A 21,507-nucleotide genomic window follows, 5' to 3' on the forward strand; every position below is an offset into this window, starting at 1 on the left:
GGCTTCTACTAAGTACACGTAGACACTAGAGTGCTCGTACAGGAAATTTTGTCAGTTGTTTGCTTAAATTACGTAACATTATAAATGGTTTTCAAAGCCAAACAAGGAAACAATATAAACATTTTGACTATAAAAACAAACACTTTTAAACATGTATCTTAGCTTGTAAATAGTCTTATTATCACTGTCAGGTACATCAATACTTTGTTCTAGTATACAATTACCGCTATTTTTCCCCACAAAAAAGCTGAATTTCCACATAATTTGAATTGAGATTCAATGTTATCGGTTGGTTCAGTAGTGTTTTAAGTAAGTTCATGTTGGACATGGTTATTAAGGTCTGTGAAATTGTTATGAAGGTAAAGTAACAATAAAAATATATACATTATACAACTATTGTTATTTTCGCGGTTACTTTTTTCGTGTTTAACATGTATACATTAGTCTATTTCGCAGCAATATATTGTCATCTTTTTCTTATATAATAATTTATGAATCGTTTCATGACAATTTTCAAAAGAAATGTATCATTTGTAATACAATTCAAATGAAAAAGCCTGAGTTCTGTACAAATCAATTAACACAAAACAAACATAATATGCAGCCACTGCATTACAGGCATTTCTGGCCAAATCAAATTTACCCCTCACAAAAATTAGAGTATTCAAACTAAGACTGAATGGTTAATGTAAATTTTACTCTCCATTTTATCAAAAGTCTTATTTTTTGTCGAATGGACATTTGAAGGCCAAATCATATTCAAAATGTCCATTTTGTTTAAATTGATTGAAACACAATGCTTCTTAAAATTTAGATTTTGAACAAAAAGTCAGTCCTTTTACACTGATGTTTGTACTAACATGAGCAATTCAACGAGAGCACAGGCGGAAAAGAAGGCGCATGCCTATTCAGACTACATGAGATCATCCCATGTTTTGGTGGGAAAGTCCATAGAAACTGTCATAATACTAAAGACAATATCAACAAATAGAACGGTAGACAACAACATCAATAAAACATAAGAAGTAAAATTCAATGGTCAGAAATTCTGTTTTTTTTTCGCATTCAAACTTTTGTGATAGTAGTACGCTTCTAGGAATGAATCACGTGTATTTCTTCGACATATTGATACTTTATTTGGCCTTTGTACTTTATTTGGCCTTTTTAACTTTTTTGGATTCGAGCGTCACTGATGAGTCTTTTGTGGACGAAACGCACGTCTGGCGTATATAATTAATTTAGTCCTGGTATCTATGATCAGTTTATTTACAACCACTGGGTCGATGCCACAGCTAGTGGAGATTTATTTCCCCGAGGGTATCACAAACCCAGTAGTCAGCACTTTTTGTGCTGACATGAATTGTCATTGATATGGTTATATTTATAAATTTACTGTTTACAAATGTTTGAATTTTTTGAAAAACTAAGGATTTTCTACCTCAGGCATAGATTACCTTAGCTGTATTTGGCAAAACTTTTAGGAATTTTGGTCCTCAATGCTCGTCAACTTCGTACTTTATTTGGCCTTTTTAACTTTCTTGAATTCGAGCGTCACTGATGAGTCTTTTGTGGACGAAACGCGCGTCTGGCGTATATACTTAATTTAGTCCTGGTATCTATGATGAGTTTATTGATACGAATAGACATACACATGTGGCGTTACTGTACTGTTAGTTGGGATCCTTGCTTAATATTTTCGAGTTCTGTTCATGATACAAAAAAAAGATATCATTTTTTGGCCGACCATCTGTTTCATTCTTAATAAATGCCGTTATATATAAATAACGTAAGTTATAGCATATATAATCATATCAATTTTGAATGTGATGTGACATTTCAAAAACAAGAAAAGGAATTTCGGCATTCTTGGTGTTCCGAAGCAATTCTTTTGAATTAATGATACACAAGTCTTATATCAGCGACATTGAAACACCGACATTATCATGATTCGATTATTCCATTTACGGTGTCAATATTCCGGACAATAAATAAATGAAATTTGTAATTTTTACTTTTGACTTACAATAAACGTACGTGGAATTATGTTAATTTATCATTTATACACTGTAAATTTTGAATGTCTAAATGAATCTTTAAAGAGGCACAGTCACTACAAATGTAATGAAGATAATAGAGGGGGATTCACTTCAACCACCATATATTTTGTGAGAGCATTTTTAACTTCATTTCAATTTTTGATTTTAAATAAAACAAAACTTATTTGACAAACCACAACAGAGTCTCAAACAAAACGGCTCTTCTGATTAGAAAAGTACACAATTAACCGGACTATCAGTATTAAAATATGAGATTATGAGTGTCTGAGGCTCCTCTAGTGAACTCCTTCTGTAATGAGATATGTCAGTACGAGAGTATGGGAGTATGACGTCACTTCTAGTTGATTCAAACCTTCTGTATGCAGGAATGAAAGTATAAGAGTATGAAACTTCTTTACGTCCTTCTAGTGAACTTTGACCTCCTGTATGTAATAATGAGAGTATATTAGCAAAAATCCCATCTATTGTAATCGAACAATAAGTATCTGAAAATTTCGAGATGTGTCAACAAAGTAAAATAACAAAGACATGAAAAATACCGAACTCCGAGAAAAATTATTAACTGAAGGTCCATAGGCAAATGGAATAATCAGTTCAAAGACATCACACTAATGGATAATAACTGTCATATTCGTAACTTGGTACAGGAAGAATTTCCGATGAAGAAAATATATAATGGATTAAAACATGCTCCTTCTAGTGAATTTGGACTTTTTGTATGAAAGTATAAAAGTATTAGAATATGAAACCGTTTCAAGGTAAATCGAACCTTTGTTATGGATAAATAAGAGTATGGAGCCTCTCTTTTTGAAATCTGCATTTATTATTATAAATTATGATTATACATAGTAAAAAATCGATAAAATCGTTGATTATGTTTATATGAAAAAAACATTTTTAAAACCCGCGGACATTAGTCTGGATCAGAATACTTTTTTTTTATCTAGCAATCAATTTAGTACTTTATCAAGAACATTTTGTTAACATTTAAGATAAAACCTTTTCTGCACTAATATATAGACGCACAATTATTGTTAACTTAAATTTAAATCATTTTTATTTCCTTTTGGCAAACTGGTTGCAATAAATGATGAATTTTGTCAGATAGCGAATTCAAGAAACCAAGTTTTATTTAACCCTAGTTGTTGTAATGAATGGAAATACTGGGACAGAATAATCGTAAACGTGGACGTCATTGTGTGCAACAGGTAACATATTTTAAAATTATTTGTACAAACAATTTCCAAAAAATATTTTAAATTGTCTTTAACTTTAAATATAACTTATGGACCGTACTAATTGGTCGTGTTATTAACACACATTTTATGATTTTGTCTTTTGTAAGATATTGGTGCAAACTAAGCCTGGTATTTGGAAAGAAAGATGTCTAGATCCAAACTTTATTATTTTTTGTCTGACAGGAATACGATATAGAGATAAATATAGTTTGAAGTCAAGGATTGTTTATAATGGTTTATAATTATTATACAGGACACACATTAACATACCGTTAAAATGAAAAAGGAAAAATAACTATTAAAGTGAGAATTTCTTTATTATCAAATAAATAAATAAATTTGAAAACAAACCTTAGAAAATTTAAAACTTTAATATTAAATTAAAGATACAAAACAAAATCAATTTTGATATAATTTTCAATTTCGTATACACGTAATTGAACTAAAACAAAGGTTGTAATCTTTTAAACAAATAGACACTTTCTCTTTGATATAAAATGACATAAGATCAGTACTTTCTATTGTTGGTGTCTACAATAACAATATTCAATTTCACGGTTATTGAAGTTTTCTTTTAAACCTGTACTTTCGTCTTGCATATATATTGATATATATTTTTGGAAAATTACAATTTCTACAATACTTAAATTAAGCTATAGCTAGCAATGACTCATTTTTGAAAATACGATAAAGGCTGTTTAAAAATATATCATTGTAACGGTTTAACCGATTTTCCATTCAGGTAAGTAATATACTCTATTATTAATTACCAACAACTTTGTGTAGTTTTAAACATGAAATACATGAACGTTATTTGATCTGAAGATGTGTGTTTGGGCGTCATCCTTAATACATTACTATAATCCCTAATTAGACATGTTAGATACTATGTTCTCTATATAGAATTTGATATAATTTTATCGTTTACAGCAACAAACAATAATTCAAATTTACAACATTGAAAAAATGCAAGGCAAAATATTTAAACTATAATAAAAATTGTGATTTATTTGCCGATATGATGTAATATTCTTCAGAACGTGACAATCTTTTGAATAGCTCACGTTTCGAACAATTTATTTGTGTCATACTGAATGACACGGAGACAAGTTTTTCGACAAAGCTAATCATGAATGTTTACATCGCGCATAAAAAGACGTGAACATGTTTATGATGTTGTGATAGCCTTTTTGATAAATGAAACTTTATATTACAAATTGATCTGCTGACTAGATGAAACTTTATATTACAAATTGATCTGCTGACTAGATGAAACTTTATATTACAAATTGATCTGCTGACTAGATGAAACTTTATATTACAAATTGATCTGCTGACTACAAGTTTTGAATCAAGGGTGTCATCCTACAACGATCTATTCTCATGTTCCTTTTTTGAAATCCTCCCTGGATATTCCCTTTATTTATTTGTGTAGCATTTAATGGATAACAGCCTTGAGATTCTCATGGTTATGGGTTTCCAGGGTCAAAATGAATAAGTTGTATTTTAATAAAGTATATAAAGATTAAACATACACTGACAATTGTTTTGATAGATTTATAAAATAACAGAATTAATATGGTCATCTTTGTGATTTTCGAATAAGTTTTCACATATATGTTCGACTATAAAAGTTTGTTTTGTAACCTGTCGTACTGTTTTTTTGGGTGTGGGAATGGAGTTTCTAGTCTTTGTAAAACTAACGAGAATTTAATTGTAGCTTCTAATAAAATCACTTAAAGGATTGATATTTTTATAAAAATAAACCAATTTAAACATTCGGTAGACAAAGCACCAGTGTACCGGAATCTGCAATTTTAACAATGAAAATGACATAGACAGTTTTCTTTCTAATATTGAACACTACATCAATACTAGGAAAGTGAAAATAAAGATTTATAGTAAATCATCAAGGAGCTATGTACAATATTATTGTGTATACATACTGTACATGAATCAAGACCTGGAGATTTTATCAAAGATGTGGTAATGCAGAGTTAGATTAAACGGTCAAACAACATGATCAATAGTAATAAAGTATAGAGGTAAAAGGAATGCTAGAACGCTTTCAGCAAGACAAAAGGAAAACGCATGGGATGAGACAATGTCGTGATTCAAAAAGGCAGCCATAACTTGTTTGGTTTATATTCACCATACATATGGTCATGTTTTCTGCACAAGGTAAAACGATGATCTTTCCTAGAATTGTCTATAGATGAATATAAAATCACATCATGATCATATCACATCCCAATCTTTACAGTATGGTTGTTAATAGAGTCAGTACATTTAGACACGATCAATGATTTTTGAAGAAGGTTATCAATTTAACACTGAAATCAGATGTAAAAATATTGTTTTATCAACACTAACATTGATTTTGTTCAAGGTAATTAAAACATAACTGAATATATTTTCCTATACATTTATTAGTATTGCTAATTAAAACATAACTGAATAATTTATATAAACGAATTGTGTAAAAAATGGTTTAAAAGGAAGTCATAACAACCTCTTCTGTCCAGTAGACATACTCACTTTAACATCAGACCAAAACATGCAATTTTTGTTCGTTTATGACGTCACGTCAGTAACAAAATTAAGTGTTCGATAAAATTAGCCACGATTGGAAACAAGAGTAGTGTTTGTACTTTGTGCTTGTCAACTGATCGAGTTTAAAGACAAAGACATTAAATAAAAAAATTCGACATATGTATGTGTATGTCATAGGATAGGGTTCAACAGTGATTGTCTGTCTTATTGTAGTAATTTTTTCTCATAGTTCTTTTTTTGAAATATGGTATGAATTCACATCTTTTAAAGAAACAGAGAAAAAGATAATAACCCAAACCGTCTGAATTTGAGTTTTTTTTTTCTGTTGACATTTGATTAGGGACTTTCAGTTGATTTTTTCTGTGTGTTAGTTATTTTACTTGTTTATACACTCTAAATTTAGGATATTGGAATTGAATTTGTAATCTGTTCAGAATATAGAGTATGTGATTTCTCTCGTCTGAACACTCTAATTGCTATAGATCGTTTTAATTATTTATTGCAATTCTTGTTCATGAAAAACTGTAACTTTAGTTTATTTCTGATCCATTTATTATATACCTAGGAACAGCACATACAAATTCAAAACAGTTTTCATGATATTCTATTTTTGGTGTCTACAATAAAAATATTCAATGTCCTGGTAATATTAGTTGACTTGAAAACCTGCTACTTTGGTCTTGCAGTTACGCAATACAGATATTTATATTTTTTGGGAACATTAAAGTTTCCTACAATATTTATATAAAGCTATAGTGTAATGATTTTTAAATAGTACAATAAAGGCTGTTTAAAAGTATATCATTGTAACGGTTTAACAGATTTGGCATCCAGGTGGTGCTCTGTTATAGATTACCATTAACTTCTTGTATAGTTTTAAACTAGAAATACTTTGAATTAATTTCTTCAGAAGATGTGTTTGGGCGTCATCCTAATTACATTACTTTAACCTCATTATATGCTTTGTTCCGAATACAGAATTTCAATTCAATTTTATCGATAACAACGATAAAACATAATTCAAATTTAAAACATTGAAAAAATGTAAGACAAAATACTCAAACTATTGTGATTTATTTGCCGATATGATGTAATTTTTTTTCTTACATGAAATTTCTTGAAAAGCTAAAAGTTTAAAATAATCAATTCGTGCACGTCACGGAGTGCACAGGGTAATTATATTCGACAAAGTTTGTCATGAATATCACAATCAACGTTTTCATCGAGCACAAACAAGATGTTACCATATATATGAAACTGCATATTACAATTGATCTGTAGAATACAATTTTGAAATCGAGGGTTTCATCTTTTTTTGTAATATATCTCATATGTTCTCTTTTTAACGTCCCCTTGAATATTCTGTGAATTTTGGTGAGTAGCATTTTATAGACAGCAAAACAGACATGAGATTCTAAGGGTTTGGAGGTACCAGGGTCAAAATAAGTAAATTGTATTTCAGTAAAGTTTATAAAGATTATTTTGCTTGATTTTATAAAATTTAACATGATAATACTCATTTTTGTGATTTTCGATCGATTTCATTTGCATAATTTTTCACATGTATGTATAAGTGTTATAGTAAACTTTGAAACTGACATATTGTGTTTTGGGGTGTGTGAATGGGGTTTCCTGTCTTTAAAATTGATAAGAACGTATTTATAGGTTCAAAAGTTGAAAAGAACTAAAGAATTGTTTTGTATTTCTATACCATGCTGTTGCCAAGTCAACAATGTACCGGAATCTGCAACGTTAGTAATAATAATGACAACATGTTTCTCTATTATATGGAAAACGACACCAATGATAAGACATTTCTATACAAAACAGTCATCATATCATATCACATCCAAATCATTACAGTATGGTTGTTTATAGAGTCTGTACATTTAGACACGATCTATGCGTACAATATAATTTTTGAAAGAAAAATAACTTATTATATGAGGTTATATATAATGAACACTGAAATCAGATCTAACAATATTGCTTTACTGGCACTTAATTGATTTGAAACAATGTTTATTAAAACACAACTGAATAAAGATAAAATTGAGAACTGAAATGGGTAATATGTCAAAGAGTCAACAACCAGACTAACGAACAGACTCCGGCCATAGGCGGTCAGTAATAGGATTTTAATGCAGCGAGAAAATCCCGCATCCGGAGGTTTGCCTCAGCTGGTCCCTTAACATAAATGTGTACAAGTTAGTGAAAATGGGCGTTATACTAAACTTCAAATTATATAAATGAGCTAAAATTTAAAATAACATACAAGGCATACAAATCCCAGAGGCTTTTTATTTTGGACAATCAGCGGGTTTAAACATGTTTGGTAAGATCTCAATCCCTGCCCAATGTAGAATAAAATAACACAGCAATACGCACAGTAAAACTCAGTTGAAACAGAAGTCTGGGTCCGATGTCAAAATATGTAACAAAAGAATCTAAACAAAATGACATGATACACAAATTAACAAATGACTAAAAGCAGTTACTGACATATCACCTATAAACCACAATTAATCTGATTGAAAGAGTATGTCTCCATCCTATGAAAATTAAGCACAATCGCGCCCGTTAATGGTTTAATAACATACTACAAGAAAATATATGAGAAGAACATAGCCGTATCATGCCAAAATTTAGTTTTAGAATTAATATGTTTTTTTTTTTCGATGCAAAAACCCTATGAGTGAATTAATATCAAAACCAATAAATGTCGTCCTACATGCCATAACAACAGTGAAAGTACTTTTATTCGTGGGGTACCGATTTTCGTACTTATCGTGGATGACTCTATCCACGAATTAAATTGTCCATCGAAAAAAAAACAACCAGTGTTCAAGGCAAGACATGGACAAATCCCCATCGGTAGGTTTGACTACTGATATGATCAACAGAATATATTGAATAACGCCAAATCTGAGATTAATTAAATAGCAGTCATAGACCTACAACTGCATGCAGGAGTATACCCATTTAATCTTTAATAAACTAAACTGTACAACTTTTGATCTTTTAATTCTCATAAAAGATATTTTTGATGATTGAAAGTCAGATTTCCGGTATTGATATGCGAGTATCATAAAGTGTTCATTCTATATCCTCATAGTTTTCGTACATATAGAAAATAATAATTTCTTTCTGGGCTTGATTTGTATAAGATTAATTTGACAATTACGTGTATAGCATTTGTTTATGTTACTGTTTTCTTTTGGTGACATGTTTATGGCCTAATCAACACCTTTGATGGTCTTTAATCTGTTGATCACTTCATTATGGGTTAATTAGTGCTTTCACTACGATTTACACGGTTTGATGTTTACTTTCGTTTCTAAAGACTTTTTCAATTTTTTTTTTAAAAAACCTACAATCCATGAATTTAAAAACCCACGAACATGTAAATATTGTTCAAACCACGAAAATTAATTAAAGCACTTTCACAGTAGTTAAATTGTCAAATTGTATTTCAACAGAACCGTTGATAAAATAATTCTTATTCATGATCGGAAACAAATATGATTGATTCGATAAACTCTTAGGTTTTTGAATACTCAACATAATTATTTAATCCGTTTAAAACATTCTACATGTTGTGCAGCGAAATATGTTACGATATGAAATTTAAAAATGTACAATTCATTACAATGTACATGGTTTTCCGTCAATGTGAAATCAAAGTCATAGTATGTTTAACATGTGAGAAAGTTTGCATATAACAATATATAACTTGTATATATAATGATTGCGTGCCAAGTGAGGTAAACCAATCAACGACATTTTATATATACATAAATATGTTCTAGACAAATAAGGAAGTTCTGATAGTATGGCCATGTTTATGTGGATTATTCTTCCATTGTTTTGTTATTCTTTATGTACGTATTTCTATTGTGATAGAATTATATCTAAGCTGCATATTCATTCATATGAAGTCATTAATATTTCGATAACAATTCGTAAAAGTAACGAAACATGTCATATTTTGATTTCTTAAGATTACGTGTATGTTCTTTCTTCATAATTGGTGTTTTTTAGTATGACACAAAGCTGATATAAATAAACGCATCTGGAACATATATTGCGCGTCTATGGTCGAACGTACTTGTAAAACCCTGTTTTGTTTTTGACAAAATGCATAAAAAAGAACAAAGATACTGTGAACGAAGTTACTACAACTTAGTCGATACTCATCAATCATCCTGGTTTACTTTTATTTCAAGATTTAAAATATTTTACATTGGACATCACTGAACATGTATCATGTTTATTGATTGTCAAATTTGGTTCTAGATACTGTAAAAATGCAAATATATTGTGTTAACGACAGTAAATTTGAAAGCATCGATGCAGATAGTTATTTACGAGCGTATACATCAATGTCTCTAAATTCCTTTTAATAAATACGGGGAATTTATAGCTACTATAAATTTGCTTATATACTTTAACAAAGTTATTCAAAATTTAAAAAGTCATGTTCACCATTTTAAGGTTAACTTTCAAATTGTTCTGTTCAATGTGTTAATAATGTTATATACGGGATCCTTAAACATTATCCTTATTCATGTTAATGACGTAAAACAAGTATGGTAAACTTAAACATCAAACATCAGAAGTTAATTGACACACAGTCAACTTGTATTTTCGTCCATCTGATGAGTTAAGCCTTTTTCAACTGATTTTTATAGTTCGTTCTTATGTTGTACTGTTATACCATTGTCCCAGGTTAGGGGGAGAGTTGGGATCCCGCTAACATGTTTAACCCCGCCACATTATTTAAGTATGTGTCTGTCCCAAGTCAAGAGCCTGTAATTCAGTGGTTGTCGTTTGTTTTATGTGTTACATATTTGTTTTCTGTTCATTTTTTTATATGAATAAGGCGTTAGTTTTCTCGTTTGAATTGTTTTACATTGTCTTATCGGGGCATTTTATAGCTGACTATGCGGTATGGGCTTTGCTCATTGTTGAAGGCCATACGGTCACCTATAGTTGTGAATGTCTGTGTCATTTTGGTCTCTTGTGGACAGTTGTCTTATTGGCAATCATATCACATCTTCTTTTTTATATTACATATCATACTTTAATTGCTTATAACCACATTTTTTTCTATTGGTTTGGCATCCAATATTTTTTCTAATATCTTATTTGCTTACTTTAAATTATTTTTTGTTTATTATTTTTTCAAATTTGATAACATCCTTCAGAATGATATTTGCCCGACTTTGTGTACTAAGATATGATCAAATATCTGTACTAAAGGCCTCTCGATATTGCATATGTAATTTCATCCGATAACTGTGTATTGATATTCTGATTTTCGGAAAGTTGCAGGTGGCTTTTTAAACTTACATGAAATGAACTAGTTTAACATTATAAAATACACTCTGTTTAAGCTATATCTTTGTTATGGTTTTTAAACAGATTTTAAACCTGAATGAAAAAAATAAATACGTTATTAGTTACCTGTCGTGATAGTGACCAAATACGATATATATGAGGTCAGTAAATTTCATATAGGGTGAGAGCGAGTTCCAATATCAAATCCTTAGTATTAAGATCTTACTTATATTAGTTTATACAAAAAACAAATAACAACAAGAACAACTTGTTGCCTTTAAATTGCTTTAAGAATGCATTTCAATCGGTCATGCCATGTATTAATTTTGTCGTCTATTGAAACCTTCCGATTTCATTTCTTTTTGAAGGGAAGTAACTCCTTAATGCCAACAACACCAACTAGCTAGCTTTGAATTTGTTTTATGGCGAACATTCATCCCCAACTGATTCGTCTATTGAAACCGTTTACATTGTCAACACTTCTGTGTTGACATGAATATCAATTATGTAGTCATTTCTATAAATTTCCTGTTAACAAAACTTTGAATTTACGAAAAACTAAGGATTTTCTTCTCCCAGGCATAGATTACCTTAGCCATTTGGCACCACTTTTTGGAATTACGGATCCTCAATTTTCTTCCACTTTGTACTTATTTGCTTTATAAATATTTTGATTTGAGCGTCACTGATGAGTCTTATGTAGACGAAACGCGCGTCTGGCGTTCTAAATTATAATCCTGGTACCTTTGATAGCTATTTACATTTTTCAACAACATCGTGTTATTTTTATAATTGGAAATGCTATCTTTTTCGTTTTGAAAGGCACCTCCGTACTAGCCACATATGGTAACTAAACCTAAATTATAACTAATCATGTAATTTTACTTTGATAACTATTTAGGACACCCTATATCAAATATACATAGTCACCATGTACAGTCCTTTAGTCAATCATATCCCTGTAAATCTATAAGAGGTAAGATAAGTAAGTATGTAGCAAGTTAGTAGTTTATAATAGCGTGATAGTCTATTACACATTATGATACACACAATCAAAAATCAGTAAAACAATATTATATCCCTGTCTAAAAGACATACGAAACACTTTCATCCTATTCAAAAAAGGATTTAATGTTAAACGAATATTTCAAAAAAATTTTTTTTTTTTTAATAGAAACGACTTTTTTGCCAACAACTATTATCTCATCACATAACATTATAAATAAAAATGAACATCATAATTAAAACCATTACAAGATGATTCAAGTTGCAGATTATAATCTAAGTTTCTTATACAAGAATGTTGAACTGCAGTTAATAAAAAGATATTCCACTCCTCAATTCGCGTCATATTAGTAATATAAAATCAAACTAATACATATGTATATTATCTAATCGACATTTTGCATTGATGTTCTTTTATTGATGACTATATTAACAGCCCAACATTCATAATATGTAAAATTATAAACGGTTCTTAAATAGCTATATAGACCAAAATATTTGGTCCAATTTACTGATAATAAGCCTATTTTTTTTAGCTGTATGTGGTATTAAATTAGCGTTTATAAATATCTTATAACATTAAGAATTTCAATTATTAAATATAAATGCTAGAATAGATAAATACAGTTCCATTTAAAATCTTGGTCATGAATAATATTAAAGCCCATTTATTAAAAATACAGCATAACCTTGAGAGAAAATATTATTCTCATGTTGTAGGAACTTTGAAAAGAAATGAAAAGAAATCTTCTGAAGTTCTTTCAAATGGGTGCCCTGATTGATAAAATGCTTACATTCTGTGAATTTGTCATAGACATACACGTTCTTGTATATTTGACCTATTGTATGTGTCACTTAATATATATGATGTTATATGTATTTAGTTTTAAATATATTTAAAAGCACTCTGTACCGTTGTCGCAAATTTGTTTGTGTTCTTTCCTCATAATACTCATTTATACGAGGTCGTAACATCAGCATTATCAAAAGACACATGCCATTTGTTAGTGAATGTATGGATATTACTATTGCTTTGGACAAAAGGGGAAGTAACATACTCCGCGATGCGTGGCAGTCTTTCTGCGTACATTTGCTTAATCACTCCCTTATACAATTTTATTTGTAATTATTTTATTTTTCAAGATGAAACATGTTAAATAACATAATACAGTATTATACACAAAGTATAAACAGTTAATTAATACTTGTAAGATCGATTACATCATAATGGTATAATAAGATATAAATATTACAATTGATTTTGTTAATTTAAAACGAATTTTTGGTTATAATGAAGGGCATGGAATGAATTGCATTCCAATCTTCAATCGATATATTTAAGTCTATTTCCCATTTGTTACGGGAAGATAGTGATAATACTTTATTATCCTCCAGAAATAAATTATCGAAAAATTTACAAGATTTTTATTCTTTTTAACTTTATCTACTAATTGATTTACTATATTATGAAGTTTAGAACTACCTTCTATCCTACTTTTCCATCTATTTGGACTACCACTTAAAATACCATAAAACAAAATTAGTATTGATATTATACTTTTTACTCAAATTCTTCATATGAAAATAATGTATTATTATCTGACACAAAATGATTGATAAAAAATATACAATTTTCAATATATTTACCCTTCAAAATCATCTTGCCATCCATTTTGATGTTTGGATTTAGGCATATGGGACTGGGCCAGAATATCGGTATTGTTTTTAACTTTTAACTTATTTTTCAATTTTGAGAAATTTACCAAGATATGCCAAAAGGGATTGGCTTTTTTTGCTAAATAAAGCAATCCTTTCTTACTTAAATGTAAAATGTTATCCCCCCCCCCCCCCCCCCCGAAATTTTTGTATATAATTAAGCAGCAAAACTTTCAAAGGAGAGTAATTTTGGGGGTCTAGTACAGCCAAGACATTTTTACGCTATATCAAAAAGAGTAAATATTAGGCTCCTTAATTAGACATCACAGTGTTCGGACATAACCACTGTTCTTTTCACTTTATCTGGTTTTTCTTTCCATAAAAATTGAAAAAATATATTTTGAATCTCCTTCAAAACCCCATCTGGTGGGTTAGGGAGGACAGTGAGAACTTGAACCAAAATGGGAAGTGCTAAAGTATTAATCACAACCACCCTCCCAATATATGTTAGTTCTCTCTAAGTACAAGTATTAACAAGTCTCTTGATACTGTTTATCTTGGCTGTCAAATTACATAGAGTCGTATCCCTTTTAGCAAGCTCAAACCAAATACCTAATAGTTTGAACCTCCCAGAAAGGTCCCAAACAAGATTTTTTTTTTCTGGTAAAAGTTTTTCCATACTACTATTTTTAGACCCAATCCATATGGCCTCACTTTTGTCAAAATTACACCTATGACCAGCGCATTCTGAAAAATTATCAGATAATTTTTTGACATTGATTGAGAGACTTTTTGTCACTATCCAGGACCAGGAAAGAATCATCAGCATATTGACTCAATAAAAATTCCGAGTCATTAATTGTTACCCCAGTAACATCAGGGTCATTTTTAATAGCTGCACATAGTTGTTACAAAACTGAAATAAATAGATAAGGAGACAGAGGATCCCATTGACGAACCCCTCTTTTCAATGAAAAAAAATCTGAAATATATCCGTTGTTTAACACTGCACTAGAGGCATCACAATAGCATGCCTTAATTCAACTTATAAATGTATGGCCAAAGCCATAAAACTGTAAAACCTCTAGTATAAAAGACCATTCGACCGTGTCGAAAGCTTTTTCAAAATCGACTAAAAGAAAAAATTCCAGGAAGGTCGTCTTCCTCCATCTTTTCCATCAGATCATAAATTAATCTAGCACATTCGCCTATTTACTTTTAAGAAATTCTTTTTGTGTTTAACTAATTATATTTACCAGCACCTTTTTAGTCTATTTGCTAAACTTGCTGTAGCTATCTTATACTTTACATACAAAAGTGTGATAGGTCGCCAGTTCTTTAAATAAAATTTTGACTTACCCTCCTTCGGTATACAAGTAATGAGTCCCTGCCATTGTGTGATAGAGAACTTTCCATATTCTAAAGCCTCATTTAAACATCTTACCAGTGGTTTTCTTAATATCATTCCAAAATAATTTATTTATCTATACCAGGTGATTTGGAGTTTTTCATGAGTTTAATAGAAGACAAACATTCCTGCATTGCTCCTCATTCGGTTTTGTAATAAAAGGATTATCATGTTAAAGAAATGTGTCCCTGTGAGTTTCAAGTAACTAGTATATAATTTGTTATAAAACTGCTCGTTTCTAATAGTACTTGGATCTGTTATCTCAGTCTCGTCCTCCAAAATAAGTTTTGGAATAATATTTCTGTGTAATATTTTTTTTTCCAAGTTACAAAAATAGTTACTTCCCTTTCCCCCCTCTACTTGCCATCTTGCCTTAGCTCTTGTTATTATTTTTTACAGTTTTTTCCCTCAATATTTTTAATTCTAGTTCGATCCCTTCCCTTTCTTGGTATACTGATGGCAAGTTATTCTCCAAAAGTTTTTCATCTAATAATGGTATCTTATATAGTAATTCTTTTTCTTTCTTATTTCCTTCTTTTTTTCTGGAAAAACGAAAACGAGATTGCAGATCCGTGGACTTTAATCTTAATCATATCCCATAAAAGCTGATAGCTTACATTTAACTGTTTATCCCTGTCTCAATATCCATAGATGGACCAGACTCATATTCTTCAATGACAGTTTTGATGTCCCCTTTTACTTTCTCAATAAATTCAGTTTCCCTCACTCCCTTATACAATTGAAGAACGGGTTTATCATGATCTAGGCTTGTTATATTATTTGTTAATACGTCTATCGAGTAACTTATAACTCTTGAGAGTTAGCGATTTATCAAGGGCAGTTGTTCATTTAACAATTTGTTATATCAACATTTATTCTCTTAGCAATACAAAAGAAATTTGAAAATTACACCTTTTAACTGAGTAAAAATTATGGTACAACATACTTCAAATTTTTCTGGTTTTAAGCTCAGGTCTTTGATAGCCGACTGTATGGTATTTTTTTTTTTATAGCCGACTGTATGGTATGGTTTTTTTTTTTTATCAAATCTTCCCTTTTAACCTTAAAATCATAAGTGCATCTTTAGTGAACTCTGCCTTTATTGTTATTTTATCACATTAAGTAGTCGGTTTCACCAACAAAATACGGCTAAGAGTGATCGTAAGTAAACTGAATTGTTCGTGACTTACGATCAATCTTAGTCATAAGTGCTTTTTTGTGAAACCGACTTCATGTCATTTGTTAAAAGTAGGTAACTGTTCAGTAATTATATGATTTCATTGTCTAAAAGTCACTCATATTCCCTGTCTGTTTCGATGTTCACAATGACAATCCTGATTCTACATCGATACATTTATTCTTCTGACCTTCACACATTTGATCGCTCCAGTATGTGAATGAACATATGTATATACAATAAACATATACATATATATTAATATCCTAAAGGTCTGTAATCTCTTAAAGAAAGTTTCAAGCATTTTTTCAATTTTTCTAATCAACAACAATGTTTTAAATAAACTCATAAAAGATACCAGGACTAAATTTTGTATATACGCCAGACGCGCGTTTCGTCTACAAAAGATTCATCAGTGACACTCGAATCCAAAAATGTTGAAAGGGCCAAATAAAGTATGAAGTTGTAGAGCATTGAGGACCAAAGTTTCTAAAAGTTTTGCCAAATACAGATAATGTTAGTTAGTTTACAAAAATAACCATATCAATGATAATTCATGTCAGCACAATAGGAGTTTTCGAATATCTCAATGTACTTAATACATGTAATACTCATGAACAATGGTATTACCGAAAAACATGTATTGTAAATAACTGTTCATTTATATTGAGTTTAAGCAAAGCCAATCACTAAATATCACATCTGCCTTCTAAGGGTTTTGGTCAAGCGTCCTTGTGAGTTATATTCTTTGATCTGTTTTTTAAATCAAGAATAGTGTCACATCTACAGTACTCACACTCTAAACATTAGAAGTTTTTATTCTCTTCAAATATGGTTCTATCCAATATTAACCTATGAAAGCAAAAATTCAGTAAACTAAATTAGTATCAATGAGGTACAAAACGTTTCCCTACAATGATTTCCCTCTGAGTGAATCAAATTGTAGCACATTTTATAGATGCATTGCTGATTTTTTTAAATTGATGTGTATTCATTTCGATTTTTTAAATTAAGGTGTTAGTGTTAGAGTTGAGCCCAAATACCTGAAATCGTCTTTGCAGATATTAGGACTGCAAATATCTTCATGATTGTTTCGTTGATATATATGAATTCAAATAACATTCAGTATTTTATCTCTTTCTTTATAGTTATTCAAACTGAAGCTAAATACTGTTATGATACGTATCCGATGGGTAAAAGACACGAGACCTGTGTAGATGATTCAGGGTAAGTATTTGACTTAAAACTATGAATATATAGTCAATACCTTATCACTGAAAACAAACCGATAATTAATATGTTTATGCTTTTTCAGTTCAGACAAAATTCTGATAGAGACTTTTAAACAATTTGTATTGCTTTATCCTATCTACTAGGATTTTAATATAATTTTACATCTATCTCAATTATATATTAATCTAACAGAAAGCAAGGTTATCTGAAAGTTTGGTTTATTAGTTAAAAATTTAACTGAGAGGTATATATAAACGAATTTAACAGACGATACATTTTTTTTTTATATATCTACATTATAATTAGATATATAATCGTTAGCATGGTTATTGTAATATTAATTTTCTGCATTGTACAAAATGTATTTCCTAAACGTTTTAGTTGTATTTAAATAGGTTATTAGACATTATAACGATGATTAAAAAATGTTTTGATCAGAAATGGTTTATTTTTCAGAATGAACTATGCAAAAATATTCTGCAGTGTTGTCATTATTGCGGTACTTGCAATCCCGATTTCATTTTGTATACGTAGAATATATAGATGGCTGGGATTTTGATGAAGCATTGATACTGATGAAACGTGACTCTCCTCTAACAACAAGTTGGACATTATTTTTGGAAGCAAATAACATTTTCGTGATATTTCAAGACTGAATGGATATGCGTTTAATCAGAAATCTGTTTAGTGGACCATTGAACACTATATAATTAACTTCATTGTTATATACTTTCTTTTTAAGATTATAAGAATCAGATCTAATATTTTTGGTTTTCCTTTATAGTTAATATCGAAAAAGAATAAAATTACAGTTTATATTTTACTTAATCCATATTAACATCACGTATGCATGAATTGCATAATTTGAAAAGCATGAACAATTCTCTGTTACATGAATATGCCTGTGTGTTCCGTATATATAATTTTGAACAAATAATTATGCTTAATGTTGCGAATTTTTTATGTATTAAAGGAAGATTACAAACAGCTCAATATGCACGTTTTTGTCTTTTTTTTATTGTATTTTGCTATGATCTTTTATTTGCATCTGCATTATCGATCACTACAGTACAATTTGATATTTTGAAATTAATACAGAAAAATGGCCGTTGTTACATGTACTATCAATTTCACATAAAAAAGAAACATATAATCGACATGTGTTTCTGCTTGTCAAGCTTATTATCGAGTGATTTACATGCATATAGAGACAAATCGAAGTGCTGAGACATATGATTGTTTGCTAGTCATAGTAAAGCTTCAAGAGTAAAAAAAAACTGTTATGAAAACAATTGAAATCTGCAATAGATAACTATGCACTGAGATATGATTTCTTTGTTTGATTAAAGGGAAAACAAAACTTTCATCATGGTTGAAATGTAATTAAAATCAAAATAGGACAAATGTTTATTTCAAACATAATCTTTTGATAATAAATAGAAAATAACGAAAATCAAGTAGAGATGTGTGTCACAATTTATTAATATCAAGAATAAAATAATCACCATAATTAATTCAGAAAAATGAACCTCCTGAGTATACGGAAGAATAATAAGTTAAAAGTCTTTAAAAATATTTAATATTGTTAGAATAAAGGTACATTTTTATGGGTGTACATATTTCTCTGATTAACAACTTTGTTATCGATAGGATATACAATAAGTTGATCAATATGGTATATTTCATTCTATATTGTTTATTCCGAATTAAGGAGATAGATGATCATCTTAGATTAGAACAATCAATTAAATTCTAAATGTTCTATAAGTTCGTAATTACCCAATCACTGATGGGTCTAATGTAGACAAAATTTGCGTCTAACTTGCAAAGTAGCAAGCCTATTAGCTCTTTTAAAACTGAGATTTGATACTTTAAATATTTAATCTTAAAAAAATGGCAACCATTTCTATATTTGTCTCACCAATGAATTAGGCCTGCCCACACAATCACATACAAACAATATATCATCGTTATAGTTGAGGATATACAAATTAACACATAACGCAGTTATATTAACAAACAAATAATCACAAGATATTTACGTTATATCAGAGGTTATACTAAACCTGCGAGATAGACTGCATGTGGATTATAAGAATACCATTGATTGTTTAAAATTTATTCATTTGTATGACTATCGGGACATAATGTTTAGATTCAAAGAATGTCAGATATACCAAATCCCTCATAAAAAGCTCATAAAAGATTTTTAATTTTGTTAAAGCCCTCCAATGAGCTTTTTAGTAAATGATCATGTTGTTCAACATCACCTGCAAACAAATTTTCACATTTTTTTTTATCAGCAACCATTGCAAAATGTATCAAAATGTCGCATTATAAACTCAGAATTGCAAAGGGATTGGTTTGATTTTTTTAGTAATTCAGCAAAAATCGTACCTATCGCTAGTGTAAATGTTATGTACGTTCAATGATGTTGATTTATTATTGGTTGTCGTTTAAAAAAATGCACATACAACAAACTATGTATATATATATTGAAATATATGACAATACGACGCCAATAAACCAAAACATTTTCATGTGAAATGTTGATTTATTGATGGATTTTCTCTTTGGAATATTTAAAGTTTTCTATATTTTTACATCCCAGCTCCTTTGTTTTAACTGGGGTGATCTGAGCCGGATCACCCCTACCAGATCACACCAGTTTGAGTTTCTTTGTTATGCATGCTTTCCTTTGTTTTGGAACATTTTGGCGGGAATGTAAAATCCACTATAAAACTTATAATTAATTATACTGAAAAGACTATCTATCAAAATTCACGTAGAAAAAATCCATTGTATATGCTGGGATTCTAACTCAAGACCTTTAGCATATCAAGCCACGACACATACTACTAAACTAGGACGACTGGATACGAACTAAGAGTAATTTAACATACTTGAAGGAAACAAGATCTTTTTATAAGTGGGGCGAGTTGGCAGACCTTTATTCAGTGAGGTTTAAACCTTTTTCGTTCATAAGTGAGTTGTCAGACTGATTGTTTAATTTGATTTTACACTTTTTCAAAAGTGAGGAGAGTCGGTAAACAAGAGTGGGACGATTTTTTTTATAAAGTGGCGATATAGTGTGGGCCGATTGGCAAGTGGGGCGAGTTGACATTGTTTAATAACTACGCATGGTGTTCGGGGGTCATAAAGGGTATACAGCATATAGTAATATACAAAGCATGCTTTTTTGAATTGTAAATGTGTTGTTTTCTAATCTAAAACAGCAGGGATGTAAAATAGTTATCCCATTCGGACGTGGTGTGTCAAAGTTAGATCACCCTCTGGCCTCCGGCCATTGGGGTGATCTTACACTGACACACCGCGTCCTTGTGGGATAACTATTAAGTATTCATAAATCAGGTAGGTATTGCAATTATAATGCATTCCTGACACATTTCAATATGAATTTTACATTTCGCCCAAGGATAATTAACTTTCAAACCGGAGGGTTTTTAGTTAATAATTTCACACTGTTAATTGTGATATCGAAAAGTTTAGTGGGTGAAATTTTATTCAGACTAAATTCTATTGGAAATAATAAATACCGCAACTTGACGAAATCAAGTTTGTAAGGGGATAAAATATAATATTAAGAACGTCTACAAAGTATAGCAAAGCTCTTGATATTTTATTGTGTTGGTAAAAGCAGAACGTTTCCACGTTCATAGGAAACACCAAGCCCTGTTCGTAGGTCCAGCTGGTTGTCCGTTCATTGAGTACATGCACTCTTCAATCCTTGAGAAAATATCTTGGATTCGAGGGAATGGAATATATGTATAATGCTGCGCTTCGGGAACAATACCCATATATACATTTCAGTGACGATTC

General features: G+C 30.2%; 1 long non-coding RNA gene across 1 annotated transcript; it reads left to right on the forward strand.

The window, feature by feature from the left end:
- The first annotated feature begins 3,914 nt into the window (after positions 1-3,914).
- On the forward strand, positions 3,915-18,609 carry LOC143055406 (uncharacterized). The gene is made up of 3 exons (XR_012972018.1): positions 3,915-4,037; positions 17,583-17,661; positions 18,124-18,609. It is a non-coding gene; the product is annotated as an uncharacterized LOC143055406 (long non-coding RNA).
- The last annotated feature ends 2,898 nt before the right edge of the window (positions 18,610-21,507 follow it).

Source organism: Mytilus galloprovincialis, chromosome 12 (assembly GCF_965363235.1).
Source record: "Mytilus galloprovincialis chromosome 12, xbMytGall1.hap1.1, whole genome shotgun sequence".
NCBI classification, from domain to species: domain Eukaryota; kingdom Metazoa; phylum Mollusca; class Bivalvia; order Mytilida; family Mytilidae; genus Mytilus; species Mytilus galloprovincialis.